We start from the raw sequence: 21,994 nt of genomic DNA, 5'->3' as shown, positions 1-21,994 counted from the left end.
TCACGTGTGCTCAGTCTTTCACTGCTCGTGTAGCATGATAGTCGTTCACAGCTAAAGCAGTGAGAGAAAACTTTAGACTGTAGGAGGAGAATTCACAATGATTTTTTACTATGATGATGATAATGATGATGATAAAAATAATAATAGTAGCTCTTTTAAATTATTGATTATCCTTTTATTATTTATTATTTCTGAGCCCAGTTCTTTGTATGCATTATTTCACTTCATCCTCACCACAGTCATAGAAAACAGGTACCATTATTACTGTTTCACAGATGAGAAAACTGATGCACAAAACATAAGTAATTTGTCCAAGAGGGAAGTTAGTTTTCATAACATTCTTTGCTGCTGATATAAGAAATATTCATAATTGATAAGGAACGTCTAAAGCAAGCTGGTGAATAATAAGAGCCATCAGTACCGCACACGTATTCTGTGCTGGCCACAACACAAGGTACGTTATACAGTTTAAATCCTCAAAACCACCGGGCAGTATATGGTATCTTTATACCTGTTTGGCTGATGGGGAAACTCACCTGACTTTACACAGTGTATGGACCAAAGGGCTAAACAGAAGACCTCCAGCATCTCCAGAGACGATCCCAGTCAGACCTGCCTTGGGTGTTAGAGATCCCGTCCCGAGGATTTGGAAAACCACATCCTTCAAGCAGCAGCTAAGACATCATGCCAAAATCTTTTTGTTCCGACCCATACTAGAGCCGTTAAAGCTGCCAGATTCTGCTCTGACAACGCCAGCCCCTTAGAGACCTTGACATACTGTAGCTCATTTTTTTTCCTCTCTGGGAGGAAGAAAGGAAATTCTACCATAGAGATTAAGTGATTGGCCCAAGTTCACACAGCAGACAGGAGGCTAATGAGGGACCTGGGAATAAATCACACTGGACAGGTTTCCCATTCCTCAGTCAGTGCTTTCCTATGAGGCCGTCCAGCCCCAAATATCTCATTTGTCAGCTGCTACCCTTTGCAAGTATCCCCAACCCCTCATCATTCCCTCTCAGGCCTTTTGCTTTCTTTCAAGTCTCAGATGGGACCCCTTTGCCGCCTGTAACTGAATGGCATGGAAGGTGGCATCCTCTCTGTTCAGCCCTGACCTCCATTACAGACCTGTCTTCTCTTTCCTGTAAAACGATCTCCACATTCTTTGCTAGTGCAAAGGAGATGTGTAAAGTCATTTTCTCCCGACCTGGTGTGTGAGTAAATTAATCTGGCATCACAAACCCAGTCACAGAGTTAGTTGATCTGTGTGTAATGGGTTTAGGCAGTGAGTCTCCAGAGCTTAGCCTGTTCAGCATAAAAAAGGCCATAGAAATCTCTCTTTCTGTGAAATCCTCTTGCACACAATTCAGGAAATGTACAAGACAGTGAGAATACAGTCAACCTATTGGAATTTCTTTTTGAAGAAAAAAATATCTCGCAGAGGAAAACCGTTGATTACCAGCCTCTGAACCTTGGCAGGGGAATTCTCCTGCTGTCATTAGACGTGAAATTCTAAAGGCTTGGGGGAGGGTCAGCTCACTTAATAACATGTCAATATTAAATTACATCGTAAATAATCAGAACTTCCTGCATATTTAATGGAAACTTTGTTGTATAAATTTGGAAACCATCCAAAGGGAGACAAGCGACTTTTGTTATTGTTTAGCCCTCTGGGCCCAGCTTATTGTGGGATTCCGTTGTTGTTTTGAACTTTGGAACCTTTAGCAGAGAGAAAGGCCCTAAACCAATTGACTTTTAGATGGTCATTTTTCCTTCCCTCTTTTGCTTTAAATTGGTTAATGTTTTTTCTTATGTATATAAGATCCAATAAAATCCAAAGCCATGACCAACATCAAAACATGTGAAATCACTGTTTAGTTTGAAAACCTTCAACAGACTGAGCCAGCTTGGTGATGACCAACTCCCACCAAACTTGCTCTCCCTAAAAGGGAAATTCCTTGACATTTGCCATGTCTATTAGGTCATTTCTAGCCCCAGAATATTTGAGAGGCTCATGATATTGATTTGGGTTGGTATCAAATCCAACCAAAAAGGTTTGATTTTCTACCATAAGCTACAATACAAATATAAAATTAGTTACTCTTATGACCCAAAGAATAAAGTCTCAAGTTCATGATACAATTCAATCCCTCCCCATGTGCCCCAACTTCTCTACTAACTCCACCTCCCACTGTTGCTATGCACCACTCTGCTCTAATCCCCTGGGCCACTCTGTCCAGAGCCTGCCTTCCACCTGCCATTCTGCCCTCACAGCTTTGCTCCCCTGTGCCCCCCACTCCTCTTTGGGAACCCTCCCCATTTCCCTACTTCTCTCTGAGTCTTCCCCAGCTTCCAGGATGAGGTCAAGTTCTCCTTCCTTCTTAAAGCCTTTCTCCTTCCACTTCAACTGAGAGTTATTTTTGTAGTCACCATTTTCTGAGATCCTACTATATGTCAGGTCCTATGCTAGGAATTTGACATGAGTTATCTCATTTAAGCCTTGAACGGAGGGTATTATTTTCATATCAAATTTTTGTGTTTTGTCTAATAGTGAACTCCTGGGGTTTTTAAAAATAAATTTATTTATTTATTTTTGGCTGTGTTGGGTCTTTGTTGCTGCTCGCGGGCTTTCTCTAGCTGCAGCGAGCTGGGGCTACTCTTTGTTGCGGTGCACGGGCTTCTCACTGCAGTGGCTCCTCGTTGCAGAGCACGGGCTCTAGGCGCGCAGGCTTCAGTAGTTGTGGCGCGCAGGCTCAGTAGTTGTGGCACACGGGCTTAGTTGCTGCGCGGCATGTGGGATCTTCCGGACCAGGGCTCGAACCCGTGTCCCCTGCATTGGCAGGTAGATTTTTAACCACTGCGCCATCAGGGAAGTCCCACCTGGGTTGTTTTTAATCTGTTACAAGCAATGCTGCAGTAAATGACTTTCACATCAGCCTTTCACATGTGTGCAAGAGTGTCTGTAGGATAGATTTAGAGGCTGGGACTACCGGATCAAAGGGTAAAAGAGTGCTAAATTTTTATAAACGTCCTCAAATTTTCTTTCCTGGAGATTGTGCCATTTTTTATTCTTACCGTCAATGTGCGAAACTACAACACAGGTCTCACTATACCTGTTTTATATATGGGGAAACCGAGGCACAGAAAATGCAAGATCATGTAGTTAATGATATTCAGGTTGGACTGCAAACTTGTGCTCTGGTGCATGCTGCTCATTTGGTATTTATCAAATAGTTATTTGTATTGTAACTTATTTCATGCAGACATAGGCTTAATCCTTCTAAAGCTTTATGTAAATTCCTTATGTTCAGAGACCCTCTGGTACACAGAGATTGAGACAATGAAGTCAACCCCAGGTGGGAGTGAGGGAGAAGGGGGACAGGGAGGAAAAGCTGGGAGACAAGTGCAAGGGGACACGTTACCACGCTGGCCGCTGCTTTCTGACACGTCACAAGAGACACAGCTGGTCGCTCACCAGGCTTTCCAGCTTGGCCATGAGAGGTGTCTCCAGAGGAGATGTACTGAAAAACCACGCCTCTGAACAGGGCGCGGCAGAGAAGGAAACTTCCTGTGGGGCTCCTGCTGTGTTCTCCTCACAATCGTGGGGGAGATAACACACCTGCACTTTTGGGTTCAGTCACTTGGCTCTCTCAGCAAATGCAGGGAAGCCACATCCCAAGCTGTGCAGTGTCCAGGAATGGTGGGAGGAGCGCTGAGTGGGTCACTGCGGTGGCCGAGGGTCCTAGGGACAGTGAGGCCAAGGGAGCCTCAGGAGGCCCTCAGGTTTGTTTAATCCAGGTATTTTCTTATACCTCTTTATATATATATATATGGTTAAACCTATATTATTATATATATAATCTAAGTTAAATGGCAAAGAATTTTATTGGTGATCTACATTTAGAAATTGAAGATGTACAAGACGTGCTATAAGTGATAGCTGTTTTAAAATTAATTATTTTTTATTGGAGTGTAGTTGATTTACAATGTTGTGTTAGTTTCTGCTGTACAGCAAAGTGAGTCAGTTATACATGTACATATATTCACTCTTTTTTAGATTCTTCTCCCATATAGGATATTAAGAGTATCGAGTAGAGTTCCCTGTGCTGTACAGCAGGTTCTTATTAGTTATCTAACTTATATATTTTAGTGTGTCTATGTCAAGCCTAATCTCCCAGTTTATCCCTCCCCCCTCCTTGGTAATCATAAATTTGTTTTCTACATCTGTGACTTAATTTCTGTTTCGTAAATAGGTTCATTTGTACCTTTTTTTAGATTCCACATATAAGAGATACCATATGATATTTGTCTTTCTCTGACTTACTTCACTTAGTATGATAATCTCTAGGTCCACCCATGTCACTGCAAATGGCATTATTTTGTTCTTTTTCATGGCTAAGTAATATTCCATTGTGTATGTGTACCACCACCTCTTCTTTATCCATTCATCTGTTGATGGACATTTAGGTTGCTTCCATGTCCTGGTCTTATGCCTCTTTAATTCAGTGCTTTACATCTAAAAGGTGCTCAATAAAAGTTTTTTAATTGATAAATTCATTTGAAGTGATATTAATACAAATAAATATTCCTATTATGGGGAGACATTAGTAATCAAGAGTCCGGCCTCTAGAGCCAGACTACCTGACACTGTCAGCTCTGACACTGACCATCTGTGTGATCTTTGTCAGGACACCTCGGGTTTCTGGGCCTCCCATATTCTCATTTGTAATATGGAACTAATGCTTAAAACGATACTTGGCATATAGCAAGTACCATATAACGATTAACTATTATTATAGCCAATTTTATTTAGTGTTTGCCATGTTCCAAGTACTAAATGCTTCATACGTATCATCTCAATTAATCCTCCCAGCAATCCTATGAAAGTATCAAGTGGGTATATAAGGTATTAGTATCATCCCTATTTTACAAATGGTGAAATCAAGACTCCAAGAGTTTAAGTAACGACCAAGTCAAATGAGATGGTGTCAGAATTTGATTCAGGTCTCTTTCATTCAACTGTCTGTTGTGTTATTCTTGGAGAACCAGTTTTACCATTTATTTTGTATTAGAAAAGCACCCAATTCAGGCCTAAAATTCATTGAATGTACATCTGTGTCACTTAGTAACCTTCCCAGCCAGTCACTATGGACTTGGGCTTATGGTATTTCTCTTAACATCCTCTAGATCCTTTCAATGTCTGACCATCTCTCAAGGCCCAATGTCCCCTTATCCCATAAATTCTGATGACCTTAAACCTATATACCACTTCATCCACCAGCATCCATTAGCGTGCTGGACCTAATAGTTACCTGGAACTATTCCACTTCGGAAATTGAGGATTGTAACCAAAGACCTCCTGGCTTTTTCACTCCTCAATCCTGAAACAAGGGCCCTTTAACCTCATAGAAATCTACTTTTATTCAACTTTTCATTTTATTCCAGTCTATCACTCCAACTCAGAGCCTAGATTCTATGATTGATGATTTAAATTATTTTCTTACTAACACTGTGTATTAATCTCCTTCTTGCACATTCCTCAGCACAACTCCAAATCTGGATCAGTGTTATGCTTTCCCCTCACACCTAAGTGGTTAAATTTTGATAGATAGAGAAAGTCACACAACCATGTAGACTCCGTCACTACAAATTCATGATCTCCAACCTCAGCCAGGCCCTCAGCATCACTCATCAATCCTGTGACTGCTTTTCAACTTTCATTTTTCAACTCTTGTTTTTCCTAATGACTATTCCAAACCCTCACCACTTTCCCCAAGCATCCTTTTCAAGTCCCGCACCTTGAGTCCCATAAACAACTTTCCCTCCAAATTCATCAGGATAATTGGGGGCTTTAGATATCGGAGTTTTAAAGATCTATCCTTGGCCACAACTTTCTAAAATTCCACATTCTTCCTGAGGCTTCACTTCTACTTTCATGGTATAAAAACTACTCTATGCTGATGACTTTCAAATCTAATACCTCTGGCTTGGACTTTTCCATCTAGTGGACACCTGTACTTGGAGGGTCCATGGGCACCTCAAATTCAAAAGTATCAAAATTAAACACATCATTGTTCCCCTAAAATCCTTTTCTTATTCAGGGCATGACTCTCTTCCTGGCTACTGTGGGTGTAGGGAGATGGCCACCACCCTCTCAATCTAGAAGGCTGATGTCATCCTTGAGTCCTCTCTCTTCTTTACCTTCCACATGCAATCAACTTCCAAGTCCAGCCAAGATTCTCTCTTGTTTCTAGAATTTCCCTTCTCTTCTCTGACCTTATTATGGTTGTCCTAGTTCAGTCTCTTGATCCAATTGGACTATCTGGATTCTTCAGAAGCTTCCACATTTTTTGATCTCAGGCTTGGCTCCCTTAAATCTGTCCTTTTTTTAATTTTAATTTTTTGACCGTGCCGTGAGGCATGTGAGATCTTAATTCCCCAACCAGGGATCGAACCTGCATCCCCTGCATTGTAGGCGCAGAGTCTTAACCACTGGGCTGCCAGGGAAGTCCCTTAAATCTGTCCTTATGGCTGCTGCTAGGTGATATCTCTAAATATAAACCTGGCCATGTCACACTCCCACTTAAAACTGTGCATTGACTCCCCATTGCCTACAGGATCGAGTCCCAGCTTCTTAGAATGACATGCATAGCCTTCTGTGATCTGGCTTCAGCTTCTTCCTGCAGTGCCTTCCCTTACCAATCCCTACCTGGCCTCTCACACTTCAACCACAAAGAAGAGTTTGCAGTCCCTTTGAGCTGTCTTGTTTCTTGCTTCTGTTCCTTTGTTCATCATGTCCCCTCTGCCTAGATGGTCCTTCCACTCCTTCACCTGTACCTGGCTAACCCCTACTACCCTTTAAGGCTTAGTTCATGGGTCACTTCCTTTGGGACGTCTTTCTTGACAAGCCGCCCTCCACTCCCCCAAACTCTAGACTGGGTTGGCCACACTGCCCTTGTGCTCCATATCTGCCTGTTCGTTGCACTGAAGACATCTCAATGTACTTATCCATCGATGTATCAGTATCACAATTAGATTGGGAGCTCTTTGAAGCTTGGGACTGTGCCATATTTCTCTATGTACCTTTTTGCCTAGCAGTGGCATAGAGTAGGTGCTCAATAAGGTTGTAAAATATTACTTTACACTTATAAGTGAACAAATAAGTGAATTATTCATTAATGAAAAACGATTTGCCCCTGAAATGAATACTCCACTTTACAAGCAAGGCAGCAAGGGAGTAATCAGTATCCACAACATCATGATTATTTCTCAGGTCTGATTATGAGTAACAATAGGCATAGTGATATTCAACTGGCACTGTGAGAATTGGGGGTGCCCAGAATCAATTGGGCCCCAAGAGAGGACCCTAGAAGGGTCTGTAGTGGAACCGCTGTGGTAGGGGACAGCTAAGATTCTTACAGAGTGCCACAAGAAACCTGCAAGACTTCCATCCCATTCACACAAAACAGATAAACTTTCAATGTTTTTCCTTTAATGTTTCCAGGACATTTTATTTACTGATTGAAAAATCATTTAATATACCTTAAGTTAATAACACACAGACTCGGTTTGAATAAGTAAAAAATGGAACAATAGAGAACAAACAAGTAGAGTTCTTTTTTTCCCTCCTATACTGACTTTCTTAGGACCTGATACTTTCATAAAGACCCTGGATGTAGCTAAAGCAAAAAACTAAACTGTCTGAACATCACCACACTTTCAGAGCCTTTGCTTGTGAAATTCAAGTAAGAAGGTAAGGAGTTCTGTCATATTTCTCCTGACGTTCAGTACTGAGTGTTTTTGAATTCCAAGTATCATTAGAGCTCTTTCTGTAGTTAAATAGTAAGTAATGATGATGATGGTAAAAAATAAACTAACTGCTAATAATAATAATTATTATTATTATTAGTAGTAGTATATAGAAGTCACAGTCCCCAAATGTCCATGCAGTGGCAGGTGCTTTCCACTAAGTATCATATTTATGCTTCACAACAACCTTTTAAACAGAAATTATTGCCCCCTTTTTCTGTTTGAACAACTGAAATTCAGTGAGATCAGATCACTTGGACGAGTGGGAAGACTCTGGGGCCAAAGGTCGTGCTGGTTGCACCAGGCGACACTGAGCCTCTCCTAGTCTCTGAGAAGTTTTGTTACCTGCCTGCGTGTATGTGAATGCAGGGCGGGTGTGATGGGCATCAGAGGAAACTGCCTAAGAATCTAAACACTGAAAGTGGTTTAAAAGCGAAGGTATCAAAAGCGGGAAGCTGGAACCACAAAGCAGATACTAGGTACGAGCCAAGAGAATGGATGGGCTGGCTGGCTTCGCACACTACTTTGGTGGAGGGGTGAGGGGCCGGGCCTGGGCGGGGAAACAGGGGAACGTGTAGACCAGTAGTGGACCCGCCCCAAATGCCGCCTCTCCCGGGGAAGTAAAGGTGAGGGGAAAGGGAATGAAGGCATTATGGGAAACTCCGGGAACTGCTAAGGCAGCTCATCCTCACCCATCCTAAACCAAAGCAGAGACTGACTTCTCCTTTTCTGGGGGAGCTCTCTCGTAGAGCAAACAGGAGGGGGACTGGGAGAAGGACCTGCACAGAGCGCCCCCCCCCTGCACGTTGGTACGGCCCATTCCCCCCCCCACGCCGCTGATCTGGCAGGCTGCGCGCGCACCCTCCGGCGGGGCGCGGGCCGTCGGGGAGCTACGGCCTCCGCGGCCGCGTTCCCTCCTCCACCTCCTCGCGTGTTCCTCGCTGGCCCAGCGCCCGCCGGGTTACGCGCCCGCGCGCCTTGGAGGGGAGGAGCGCGGCCGCGGGGGCGCGCCCCGGTGACTCCGCCCCCCCGGGCTCCCCTCCCCTGAGTCCCGGGTGCCCGGCTCGCGCGGCTCGGTGTGAGGAGACTGGGACCCGGCGCCGCCCGCCCCCACGCCCCCGTCCCGGCGTGCGAGGCGCCGCGCCCTCCCGCTGCCCTGCCCGGTGCATGGAGGGGCCCGTTCGGATCGCAGCCGCCGCTGCCGCCGTAGCCGCCGTAGCCGCCGCCAGCGCGCGGGGGATGACCTGGGGGTGGCTTTCGGAGCCGGCTGCCGCGCAGGAGGTCTGGGGGCTTAGCCAGCCCTGCTTAGAGGTGCGGGGGTGGGGTCCCACCTAAGGGTGGGCGGGAGGGGTGGCCTGGGGACACCGGGCTTGGGCGCCACGAGGCTTAGGAGCTGGAGGTCCGGGGGCGGGCTGGCCGGAGTGCCCGGGAGGGCGTGGGGGTCCAGGCTGCGTGCGGGGTCTGGGGAGGGCAGCTGACTGATGCGCAGTGGGGAGCGCCTACGTCCCCCGTCCTCGGGAACTCTGAGCCACCTCGTGGGAGGAGGCGGGGTGAGGTGTCAGTGACACGATTAAATCTGTTTGACAATGATCTGCTGGGGCAGGTGAGATGCAGCATAGCGGAGAGCACGGGGCGCCGTCACGTTTTCCCAAGGGAGCGGGGTCCCTCGCCTCTCTCAACCTCCATCCCCGCAGAGCGCCCGCGAGAGACAGTGATTTATGTGTAGGGAGAATCAAGAGAAATTTCCTGCGCAATGTATCTTTCTCTGCCTTCACAGACTCAGTGACTTCCCAGCCCCAGGGAGCGTATTTTTCCTTCTCGTCTGTATAGATTTCTGTGGATTGCATTATCATTTGCTAAATGCATTACAGCTCGCTATTTATTTCACTCTGCAGCTTCCAGACCTTTGTTGCATTCTCTCCACATCTAGGAATTTCAGTAATAAATCACCGAGGGGGCTAGAGAGGCTCTCTCGCCTTTCCCTTCATTGTTCTCCCAACCCCACCAAATCAGGTGGAAAGCTCTCCAAAAGGAGCTTTCTCCAGAATGCCTGCCTTTCCCAGTCCGGACTCCAGAGGGTGGCAGGTGCCTTAAGGGCAGGCTGCTTTCCAGTTGAGATCTAGAATTGAGGGAACCTCATTAACAGAACCTCTGTGTCCTGAATCAGACACCTTGAGAAACAGAAGATAGGACTAAAAGGTAACATGAGATTTAGTCTCAGGCCAGTGGCCAGTAAAGATGAAAGAGGCCAATTCTGATTCCATGCCTCACTGATGCCACAACCCACAGATTCTCCAGCTGACTTTTGGAATACCTAGTGGACAGTGTCTACTAGGAAAGGGTGGGGAAGAGGCTGGAGAATGAAATGGATTTATTCTCAGTATAATTCTAAACGTTCTATTACATTTCATAGCTCATTTTTTGGGGGTAGTCTATTTTAGCTGAAAATGCGGGGGTACTTCAACTTTTAGGACAAGATGAAAGAAAACTCCAGAAAACTGTAAAATTTAAGTTAGTGCTTAACTAGAAAGCATTCTTAGGAACCCAGAAGAGGCACCAAATACTGTAGTTTCTGTTTTGCACATGTTGAAATGAACTACCTCATACTTGAAATTATATGAGAAGGATGGAGAAAAAATGTTTCATTTTCTAAAGACGTGCCCTGGGTGTGTGTTTGGCAGTGTGGAGCAGACACATTTATATTTCTATAAAAAACACACAAGTGTATATTGTTTAACTTTCATGCAAAAACTCGGATATAGTATTTGGGAAATCTGTCTTCGTTCGAATAGTTCAGTCAACCAGGAAAATCAGTTACTAGAGGTACCTTGCTATTGTTTGTGTAGTAGCTCCCTTGCGATGCTTTGATTGATTGCCATGGTTCTCATCAACCTCCTCTTCTGTGGAAGGTACTTAAACAGCTCTGACTCTCCAGCCGGGAAGTACAGAGAACCCTTAGGACTTGGAGCATGCTGATCTAGCTTGTGTCGGTTGGCTTCTAAGTCAGTGTTACTCCTTGCCTTCTTTGCAGGTGGTTTGACTGTGCATGGGAGGAATTAAGTTCACTTTGAGATAGGACTTCCCCCACCTCTGCCCCCATCTTCAAGGTGTATATAAAGAGGAAGACTTTATGTTGGATTAAGAACTTTTGCCATAGGGCTGGGCTCTACAAAGGTCAGGTAAAACCTGTTGACTAGCTCTTGTGCTTTCTTCTTATTTTTCCTCTTTGCCTGTGTGCTTTCATGACTTTGTGGATGATTTCATTTATGGTTTTGTCAAAATGTAAGTTGAAGTAAAATGTGTCTTCTCTAGAAATGTTTCTTATGCAGGCATTTAGACTAAAAATTGGTATTGTTCCTAAGTAAAATCCTGGAGAAATGCTTTCAGGAATTAAACATTATTGTTGTGAAATCAGGCTGGAGATAGGAAATTAAAACTAATTAAGTGAAAAATCTGTTAGTTTTAACACATCGTTACGTTAGCCACTGCCTTGTGATTAGCATTTGTACTATGTAGGAGTGCAGATAAGGCAACGCATCGCAAGAGAAGATGAGCTGTCTAGAGATAGCCTTTCTTTAGATATATGATCTTACTACTTAATAGAAACTAATTAGATTAGAAAGGGAATTTGGAGTCTGGTTGCTAAATAGATTGCTCTGAAGGACTTGATTTTACTGTGGTTTTTGATGGGTGCTTTTTTCAAGAAATTTTGTTAACTTGAATTAGAGAATGCTTTATTGTTTTTATTGAATTTTTATATTGTATGTAGACATTTCATTGATTTATAAACATTCCAATTATAAATTTTTGTTGTGTATATGGTACTAACTCATTTTCAAGAGAATGGGAAGGAGGGCTTTACTTGATTCTTTTCAATTGCAATTAAGAGATGGTATATGGAATATACTTAATGTTACTTTAAAAATATTGGATTACAATTAAATGAAAAACTGGTTGTTGGGTTTTTTTTTGTTTTTGTTTTAATCCTTCAAGTTTTCCCTCATTGTTCGTGCTCTTTCCCCCATTGTCAGGCTTAAAACATACAGTATCATTGTCATCTGTCCCCTGAATAATGGTCCTGAGGTGATATTATTAATGTGGCTTTTTAAAATCAAACTAATTATACTTGCCTAAAAGAGCCACATGTGTGTGATTCTAGCTGCCTGGTGCCTTTTGAGAGCCCTGGAGACAAGCTAGTGAATAGAGCTGAAAATTCATTCTGTATTTGATTAAATGGAACAGACTTGCTGCTCCTTACCCCAGCAGGGGCGATGAGATCTCTTGATCCCCGAAGCGGCTCCAAGACCCTGGGAATTCCATTAGCGAGCACCTGAGGAATTTCTGCCCTGCAGTGCCTTTTTTGTATGTGTGTATGTGCGTGTGTGGAAAGGGAGGGGAGCCAAGTGGTGGTGGGGGGGAGGGTGGCGGGTGGGCGGAGAGAGGCTACATTAGAAGACTCCATATGTTAGCAGATCTAAAATCAAGACAGGACTTAACAGCTTATCTTGTAAGCGAAGAGCCCAACCCAAAGGCAGATTGCTGGTCAGGACTTTCTTACAAGCACAACCGTGGTGATGTGTCTTTACCCTGAAGTGCACGCCGCTGTAAGTACAGAAAGTCACTTTTCTGCTTTGCCTCCGAAGCACAAGCATATACACGTTGCAGACTTGGTAAGTTTTCTCTGAATGATCTTTTGATAAATATATAAAATCGTGTTACAGTTAGGTCTTGCCTGTAAGGGCTGCTTTTATTGTTTTAATAACTTTTCAACCCAGAGCAAAATCAGCCTTTTCTGTGAAGCAAAGTATTTTGCAGAGATGAAATGCTTGTTTGAATAGCCATATTTGAGTTTGCTCTTTTGTTTTTATATGACTTTTCTTGTGTTTTTGTAACATTATTATTACAGAATTTAAATTCATTTAGGGTATCTCTCTTTTCTGTTGTCTTTTGAAGAATTCTTTCTGATTGCTAGTATTTGTTAAGGCATCGCTTTGCAGACTTGCCAGCAGCCGTGCGTAAATGAAAATATATCTACCAAAAATATCCTGTAAAATCTTTGGAGCAAAATTTTTGAGAAACATCAGCGTGTCTTCTTCTCCCTGCCCCACCTCCCCTGCCCCTGAATAATTTTTGGATACAGACATTCCTCAGAATATGAGCCCAGTTTGATTCTTGTGTACTTTTCAAGGGAGAGCAGTTCTGAATCTTGGATGGTCTAGTTAATTGATTTTCCTCTTCTGAGAATAGTTAAAAATGAATGTGAATTCCAGTGCTTGTAGTTTTCAACTAGTGCAGAGTGCAGTAGCCTATTTGATGGTTAATTTGATGTATTTTGTTTCTGATTAAAATCATCTTGTGTGTCACACTTCTCTCCATCCTATTCCCGTGCAGTCCTCTACCAGATTCTCCTTACAATACTAAGTGTTTAGAAAATAAAGAAACCTTTTAGAGAATATTTAATTTTTTTCCCACCTTCATCCTGGGCTTGCCTTCTAGTAGTATGGCCAGATTGAAAGAACTCTGGAATGAATGGGAGTAAACACTAAAGTTAACATTGGGCCTGTCTCGGTTCACAGTTGTTCAGGCACTTTGCTGTGTGATGTATTTTGATGGCCAGAGATAACGAAAAACTACCCCAAAGCACATTTTGTTCTGCTACATATCAGTTGGAATGTGAGTCAGGACTTCAGTTCTTGAGAACCAGTGATGTGCTTTTAACCATAGAATTAAGGAACTGTGAAGTTCCTTACATCTTACTTGAGAGGGGGAAAAACACACAGGTTATGTTACTGAACTTAGATATATTCTGCTTACGTTTTGTTACAAAATTTTTATATTGCCCTAATGTAAACATATAGCTTGCTTTTCAGCTATTCTTGACATAGACTAGCTCATCTCTTTTTATTCATGTGAGCTGGGGCAGTGATCTTGACCTAAGCCTTGGGTTCCTCATTGCTGAAATGAGGATAATAACCATAGTATCTGTTACCGCTGTTGTGTGGATTACATGAGATACTGAAAGTAAAGTGCGTGGCACGTTGTAAAACCTCTATGAATGCTGGCTGCTGCTATTTTAAGTAACTCCTCCTGTACGTGTTAGTCTGTTACTTTGATCCAGAAATGATTTCTTTTGAAGATTAAATAATGAGGAATTCTCTGAAGTTAGTAATAGTGTGGGCACGTGGAACTGCTATAGTTTCAGTATGCTACAGTTTTCTTCATTTTGCAATTGAAACTTAAAAGGCACTTGGAAACAATATGTTGCAATTTTCTTCCTGATTGAGGTATAATAGAAAAACGTACACAAGTGTACAGTTAATGTATACTCAGTGAACAGCCAGATGAAGTGTCATATATGCACATGTGTGGTAACCGTTAGCCAGATCAAGATGTAGAACATTTCCTTCATTGTGGAAGGCTCCCTGGTGCCCCTTCCCAGACTAGCCCACCACCCCCAGCAGACGACAACCATTTGGACTAGCCTCACCGTACGTGAGTTTTGCCTGTTCCCGAACTTTATAAAGGTAGACTCATACGATAAATACTCTTTTATATCTGGTTTCTCGCACTGCTCGTTATGTCCAAGGCCCATCTCAGTTACTGTGTACGGTAGGAATTTATGCTTTTAAATTGTTTTAGCGTCTTTTGCCTGTTTTGAAATTCATAGTAGTTCATTTTGTTGGCACATTGAGCATGTGGTCATTGAGAAAACAAGAAAATAACAACATTTCTTCCTAAATTATTAGAAAATCAGATCCCAGTCACTATCTTAGAAAAATAACCATGACCTTCTTTTTATACATAAAGTTGGGTTGAAGGTAATATAATCACCTTCAGTGACAGTTCCATAAACCAAATCTTTTGATAACTGCGTTCATTTTATGTGTGTGTGTGTGTGTGTTTTTAGAAGCAAAGGGAGGGAGCCTCGAAAGAGAGAAGGACCACCTAAGGTAGCTTATAACCTTCATGCTTAGGATTTAATACTTAGAATGGTACAGAAGTAACCACTAGCTCAGCAATAAGCACAATATTCCCTAAGAAGAAAACAAAACAACACAGTGTGTTCTGGAAAAAAAAAAAAATCCACCAATAATGGAAGAAAATGGAGCAAGGATGTTGTTATACTACAGGAAAATTTTGAAGAGTGGGACCTTACGTTTATATCAGGAGGAAGAATTTTGGCTACTAACTTTCTGAACGGTTGCTGTCAGGCTGTGCTTATATGTTTGGAATTTCTGTTTGTGTTGTTGGGATTCCCTAATATGCTAAATAAAATTTATTTTTACTAAACAATGAAACAAGAATACAAGGTGATATTGATGAATCAGAAGTGTGTTTTTTGTTTTTCATTTTGAAAGGGGCTGCGGTTGAGGTTAATAGCTTGCCATCATCATATTTCTGTTCTTGGAAATGTTGATGAAGGATTTTCTGGATGTTCTGCTTGAACACAAGCCACTTCTCTCGTCGGAGACATTGTCTTTTTCAGCATTTGTAATTTTATTAAATCTTATTCTTCATAGCTTCTTGACACAAGGTCATTCTTCACATACAGCCATGTGCAGGATGGGTTCCTCTGGACTCCAGAGGGGGCAAGTTGTCCCCTTTTCTCTTAATTCAGAGCACCAGTGGCCAAGACTTCAATGGGGGTGGGAGGGGCGAAAGAGTAATATGAGATTCATCTTTTGTCCCAGAGGGGCACTCCAAAGATTCAGGTTTTGTTTCAAAAGAAGGAAGAACTGTTGACAAATAAAATTGCCCCATGTTTGGAAAATGCTCCTTTGAAGAGGCATGAGCTCCTTATTACTAGATGTGTTGTAGTGGCGTATGGAAAAGATGGTGCGGTAAGAATCTCTTCCTTGGGTGAGAGTTGGGACCACGTGACCTCCAAGGGCCTTTGCCTTTTGAGCCCACTAAACAGGCTCTTGTGGGGGAGCTGTGCTACTTAACCACCACATACAGTAGTCCCCCCTTAACCCAGGGTTCTCTTGCTGCAGTTTCATTCCCCTGAGGTCAACTGCAGTCCAAAAATATTAAACGGAAAGTTCCAGAAAGAAATGATTTATAAGTTTTAAGTTGTTCTCAGTAGTGTAATGAAATCCCGTGCCATCCCTCCCGAGTTCCCCAAACCTTCAACGTTGTTCAGCTCCTGACATCCAGCCATTCACTTCGTCCTGCCTCGGTGATCCAGGATCACCTGAAGCAGATGATCCTGCTGACGTATCATCAGAAGGTCAATAGGAGCCTAAGGCTACGTCACAATGTCCACATCAGTCACCTCACTTCATCTCATCCAGTGGGTGTTTTGTCATCTCACAGCATCAGCATCGTCATAAGAAGGGTGATTACAGTACAATAAGATATTTTGAGAGAGAGAGACCACATTCATGTAACTTTTTTTTATTTTTTAGTTTTTTTTCATGTAACTTTTATTACAGCATATTGTTAAAATTGTTTTATTGTTACTCTCTTACTGTGCCTAATTATAAATTAAGCTTTATCATAGATATGTATGTGTTGGAAAAAACATAGTATAAATAGGGTTCAGTACTATCCACAGCTTCAGACATCCACTGGGGGCCTTGGAACGCATCCTCTGTGGATAAGCCGGGGACTACCGTACCTAATTTTGGAGGGAGAAAATGTGTAAAAAAAGTTCCAAACGACCACTGGATAAATAAATTTTCTCAAATTTTCCCTAGTTTAAAGTTGAGGAATGCCTCTTCTTGTTGACCCTTTTCACGTTAAATGTAATTTAGTTTATCACTAACAAGTAAATGTCAACTATTCTTTCTTTTTTACTTAAAGAGAGAACAGGGACCTTTCCAAAATTCTATCAGTATCAGAAGCGAAAACACTTTACAAGTATAGTATTTGCTACCTTTTTAGGTAGGTACACACCTGAATTTACTTGAAGCCCCTCTGTTGGCCGAGTTATTTATGCACTCCTACAGCAAATTATATGTAAAGTAAAAATAAATAAATGTATCTCTTGTCTCTCTACCTTCTCTCCTCCACCCCAATTTTTCCACACTTGAATTTCAAGAGAGAAATAACTCACGGGGGGAGAAAGGCTGATATGAGTGACTTATCCAAGCAACAAAGCTGTATTCAGGATCTTTTCTGGAGTCCATGGTTATTTACTATAACCAGGTACACATCTTGGGTCTTTAGATATATGTTAATAATTTATGTTAATAATTGCTATTTAGAATGATTGAAGGGAGTATAATATAAATAATATTTTGTCTATTTTATGAAGCAGAAAAGTATAATGAGTTTTGTCTGTTTTGTATTGACGTATACCCATACAACCGTCTGAAGCCTCTTGTAACCTCTGAGTGGCTCTCTCTCTTCTCTGTCACCGATACCTTACCCTTCCAACTTCCTTTTCGAATTTTGGGAAGGGGATCAGAGAAGATGAGACAAAATGTGAGACAAAAGAAGTATCTTCGTGACTCCTTATCAAAATGCTGCCACCTCACCTCCCTTGTCTCCACTCTTGGTTTTCCCCGCTTCCACATCATCCATTTTTCTACATTTTGTCAGAGGAATGATCTTCCAAAAACATAAAACTGATCGTGTGACTGCTCTCCTTAACATCCGTTTCTTCAAAGGCTCTGACTCCCTTATTAAAACCCAGGTCTTTAATAGGGCACACAGGAGTCTTTACCTACCTGGTGCTTCTGCCGTCCTCCACCTACCTTGCTTTTTCTCTTGCAGGCTGGGAACATGTCTCTCGTGGTGCTGATGTTGTGTCATCATTTTGTATGTGTCTCTCTCATCCTTATCTTAATCCCTAAGGACAGACAATGTGATTTTCCATTGTATGTATCCCCTCTCACCCCTTTCCTTGCCCTGTGCCTAACAAATACGAAACCCAAATGTCCCGAACGTATGAGTCCTAAAGTGGTGCTTCTCAAACTTTAATGTGCATTTGAATTTCTTGGGGCGGGGGTGGGGGGGATGTTAAAAGGCAGATTTTGATTTCGTAGGTTGTGGGTGAATCCCAAGATTCTCCCTTTCTAACAAGATTCCAGATCATGTTGATGACACTGGGTGGACCACACTGAACAGTGAGTTGCTAAACTGTCACCTCTAGACCCATGAATGATTTCAACACACAACTCTGCTCTTATAAAGCAGAAACTAACGCACCATTGTAAAGCAATTATACTCCAATAAAGATGTTAAAAAAAAAATCCAGTGAAATCAGTGACTCTGCATGTCAAGTTCAGGCATATCACAGCTTCAAGTAATGAAGGTTAAAAAAGCTTTAGATAAAGAAAAAAATAGTTAAATATTGAAGATACTAGGACATCTATTGTCACATTATTACTGGAATGCTGGCCAAACATCTTACATATTTAAAATGCATATTTTCATTCTGTGCTACATTAGTTTGTGCCCAGAGAGCTGATGTCATGTTTTGTCTGTTTTTTAAATATGTAGTATTAGAGGAGTTTTCCTGGATATCTAGGTATTAAAAAGTACATTCTGCCTTCTGTCTCTTGCCAGGGAAATCTCTGACAGTTATTGGCTTTTTAGGTATCAGAATAACAGTCATTAGTATTTTCTATTTTACTATCATTTGAAGTCTGTTTAGTGAGTAATTGTACACACTGTCTGATTGGAGGTGAAATTCGCAAGGGGGATGAATGTCTAACGGATAAAATACTACTTTTATCAGGCCATGAAATTACTGTAGTGACATCAGAATTTGGCAGCCTCTTTTATTACAATAAAAAGAAAAATAGCATCCTAAGCTAGGGATAAGATTTTTCTTGCCCATTTATCTTGGCTTATTTTCATGGTTTTGGCCTCAGGGCGTGTGTGCAACAGAATAGCACAGTGAATAACAGGCAATAAGAAGGAGTGAACATGGTTTCAGCTGGAACAGATATACTGTTTAGTCACTCGTCTCTATTTCAGTAAACTTCCTCCCAGATTGGTGAGTATGAGGTTGTGAGAGTGGGTATGAGGAATCCCCATCTATGAAGTGGAGTTAAGCTTCATTTCTTGGGTTGGTGTTCCATAGCTTGCAACATATTGAAAAAGTTTGTTAATTGGCTGTTAAAATGGTCATGTGAGGGGGACTGTCTGAATGTGATTATGAACGTGGTTGTACAGTTTTGTAAGAAAGGTGCTAATTATTCCTCTTTATAAACACCAGTAAAGTAACATCATTTGATTTAAACTAGTGTTTCCTCCTGGCCTGTTCACTCCTGTTGTGAAATTAGTCTGATTAGGCTTTTAGATATTGCCATGATTTAATGACAGCTCATGTACCAGGATTTCAATTTGGTTTCTGTGCATCTGAGCAGTTGTTCCAGTAGATCTTGGGACTGCTAAATCCTGAGAAGATATTTTTATGGTTCTTAACAGATTAAAACTCCTGAGTAGAACCGCACTGGTCTTACCATTGTGTTGTGCCCATAATTTACCTTTTGGGCTCTTCTTACTGTGACCACTTTTTTTTTTTTTTGCGGTACGTGGGCCTCTCACTGCTGTGGCCTCTCCCGTAGCGGAGCACAGGCTCCGGACGCGCAGGCTCAGCGGCCATGGCTCACGGGCCCAGCCGCTCTGCGGCATGAGGGATCCTCCCTGACCGGGACACGAACCCGCGTCCCCTGTATCAGCAGGCTCTCAACCACTGCGCCACCAGGGAGGCCCTGTGATCACTTTTTAAACAAGGCCATTTTAGTGTTTCTTCCATTAAGTCTTGGATGTTCTTCCAAAATGAAATTTTAAGATTTGTTCTACAGTAAGGAGGATTATAGTACTAATGGGTTAAAGTAGATTTTAAACCTAATTCTGCATATTTACTTCAACTGAATAACATATTTTCAAGTTATATTATGATCTGATTAGAATTGGTTCTGATTGCTGTCGTTTCTTTTGATTTTTATTTATTGACTATCAGGCACACTTCCTTTACTATGGCTGAGTCCTTTTTGAAATTAAAACAAATACAGATAGATCAAACTTCTGCCCTGAGTTCCTAATTCCAAACTCTAGTCATTAAGTTATTCATGTTTTGACTGTAGACTTATATAAGCTCTTTCATATAATTTTCATCATACATTTTAGAGCTAAAGATTTTTTTTTTTAACCCCATGGCTAACTAAAGCCAATTTTGAGTCATTCTAAGATGGGTTGTTAACTGTGGTCTCCTATTAGGTTTGGAAATGAAATTGTCATTATTTGTTATTTCTTTTGTGTTTAAGGATGCATTTTAAAAGAGCTATTGTCACAGTGGTTAGGTCTTAAAATAATTACACATTTGTCACTGTGACGGCAGCCATGGTGAGGTTTTTAATCATACAGTACAGCTTGTGCAGAGATTTGATATCCATTTTTTGCAGCATCAAACAAATTTTAGCTCAGGGATTTGACTAGATACATCTTAATAATGTTAATAAGAGTCTTATAGCTAACTCCCAAAGTGGGTTTCTAAATGTGAGCCTAGGAAGTTCAGGCTATATCCCACCCCACAGGAAAATAACAGTAGAAATTGTTTTAAAGAAAAATTGTCAGTGTTTTACTTCTTTTGGGATTTCTCTTCCAGATAGGTAGATTATTAGGAAAAAGATAAGGAAACAATGGGCCATGTAGAACAAAGACTTTAACCCTTGATCAGATCCATGTTTTCTCAGCTGGGTCTTGTACACATACACAGAATACTTAATTAGTTGTGATTGTAGATGTCAGCTGGTCATGGAATCAAATTAACAGGCACCACGTATTAAACTCCTGAGGCCTTCAACGACTAAGAATGAGAGACTGAGTTTTGAGTTTTTCATTTGTGCAATTAAGAATTTTTTCCCCCTTCATGTTGGAATGTGAGTTTTCTGGAAAAAGAATCCCTTCACTTGACATTTCCTAGGCAAACAGAGTCCCCACTCGCCTGTAAAAGTCCTTTCTAATTCACTGAGAAATACTAGCATCTTTTGTGCCTGATTCACCTAGAGAGACTGTACTACAGGTATACTTGGGCAATTTAACGATAAATAATATGGTGACAAAGGAGTGAAGTATTGCTTAGGCAAAGCAGGGCCCTTGTCTGTTTCAGTGCCCTGCAGACTTATCAGAATGATGCTTCCAGAGGATTGGGAAAGGAAAGACTGTCCTGTCTGGCATTGCATGCACAGACAGGCACAGAAGGAACCAGGACCCTCCCCACGCTCACTCGGCTCCTAGCTGAGGAGTTGCTAGGTCAGTTACACCTCCTGTCTTGTGGTTCTTTTTATTCCATATAAGAAATAATTTTCTCCTATCCTTTATTTCTAATTGTCATCATTTCTTAAATAATATTATAGAGTCCTTTGTACTTTGCAGTGTGTTTTTTTTCTCTTTACAATAATGTACGAGACGGTAAAATTTTCATGAGAATGGAAATCATGAAGACAATAATGATCGAGCACTGGTTTCACATACAAGAGTTTTAATGTAGTTCAAAGTTGGGTGATCTTTAAAATAGATCTGCCGATAATTTGAAACTATAGTCTTTCTTCTCAAGCTTTTTGTTTTAAAGTATCTATTTATTAAATGGCTGCATTGGGTCTTAGTTGCAGCACGCGGGATTTTTCGTTGAGGCGCATGGGTTCTTCATTGCAGTGTGAGGGCTTCTCTCTAGTTGTGGCGTGCGGGCTTAGTTGCCCCGTGGCATGTGGGATCTTAGTTCCCTGACCAGCTATTGAACCGGTGTCCCCTGCATTGCAAGATGGATTCTTAACACTGGACCACCAGGGAAGTCCCTTTCTTTTTTAAGCTTAATTTAAGTTATAATTGCACATTCTTAAATTCTAAAGTTTTTGTTTTTGGCCACATCGCGCGGCTTATGGGATCTTAGTTCTGCCACGAGGGATCGAACCCAGGCCCAGAACAGTGAAAGCACCGAGTCCTAACCACTGGACCACCAGGGAATTCCCTGTTTTGTTTTGTCTTTGACCTTTGTAAACCACAAACTCTGCATTCTAGATTCTATTGACCTAATGGAAGATATTGAGATAGTGAAGTGAATTTTGCCCAAGGTAAAATTGACTCCCAGATGTCTTGTATTTTTAAACTCTTTCCTCTTTAAAGAGGTCTTTTTATTTATTTATTTATTTATTTATTTCTAGCCACAGGGATCCTTGCTTTCTAACGCATTTCTGTAAGGCTGGTACTTGATGCTTAGAAATTCTTTAAT

General features: G+C 41.7%; 1 protein-coding gene across 2 annotated transcripts in view; it reads left to right on the top strand.

The window, feature by feature from the left end:
- Positions 1-8,984: 8,984 nt before the first annotated feature.
- The window catches only part of CDON (cell adhesion associated, oncogene regulated), a 101,236-nt gene continuing 88,226 nt past the window's right edge, over positions 8,985-21,994 (top strand). For both annotated transcript variants that reach the window (XM_082629711.1, XM_082629710.1), the window contains exon 1: positions 8,985-9,117. The gene's annotated coding sequence lies outside the window, so the exon portion shown is untranslated. The remainder of the gene's footprint in view (positions 9,118-21,994) is intronic.

The sequence above is a fragment of the Mesoplodon mirus genome (genome assembly GCF_964341445.2).
Source record: "Mesoplodon mirus genome assembly, chromosome: 7".
NCBI classification, from domain to species: domain Eukaryota; kingdom Metazoa; phylum Chordata; class Mammalia; order Artiodactyla; family Ziphiidae; genus Mesoplodon; species Mesoplodon mirus.
The sequence above is the reverse complement of the archived record's forward strand: the minus strand, read 5'-3'. Positions and strand labels throughout refer to the sequence as shown.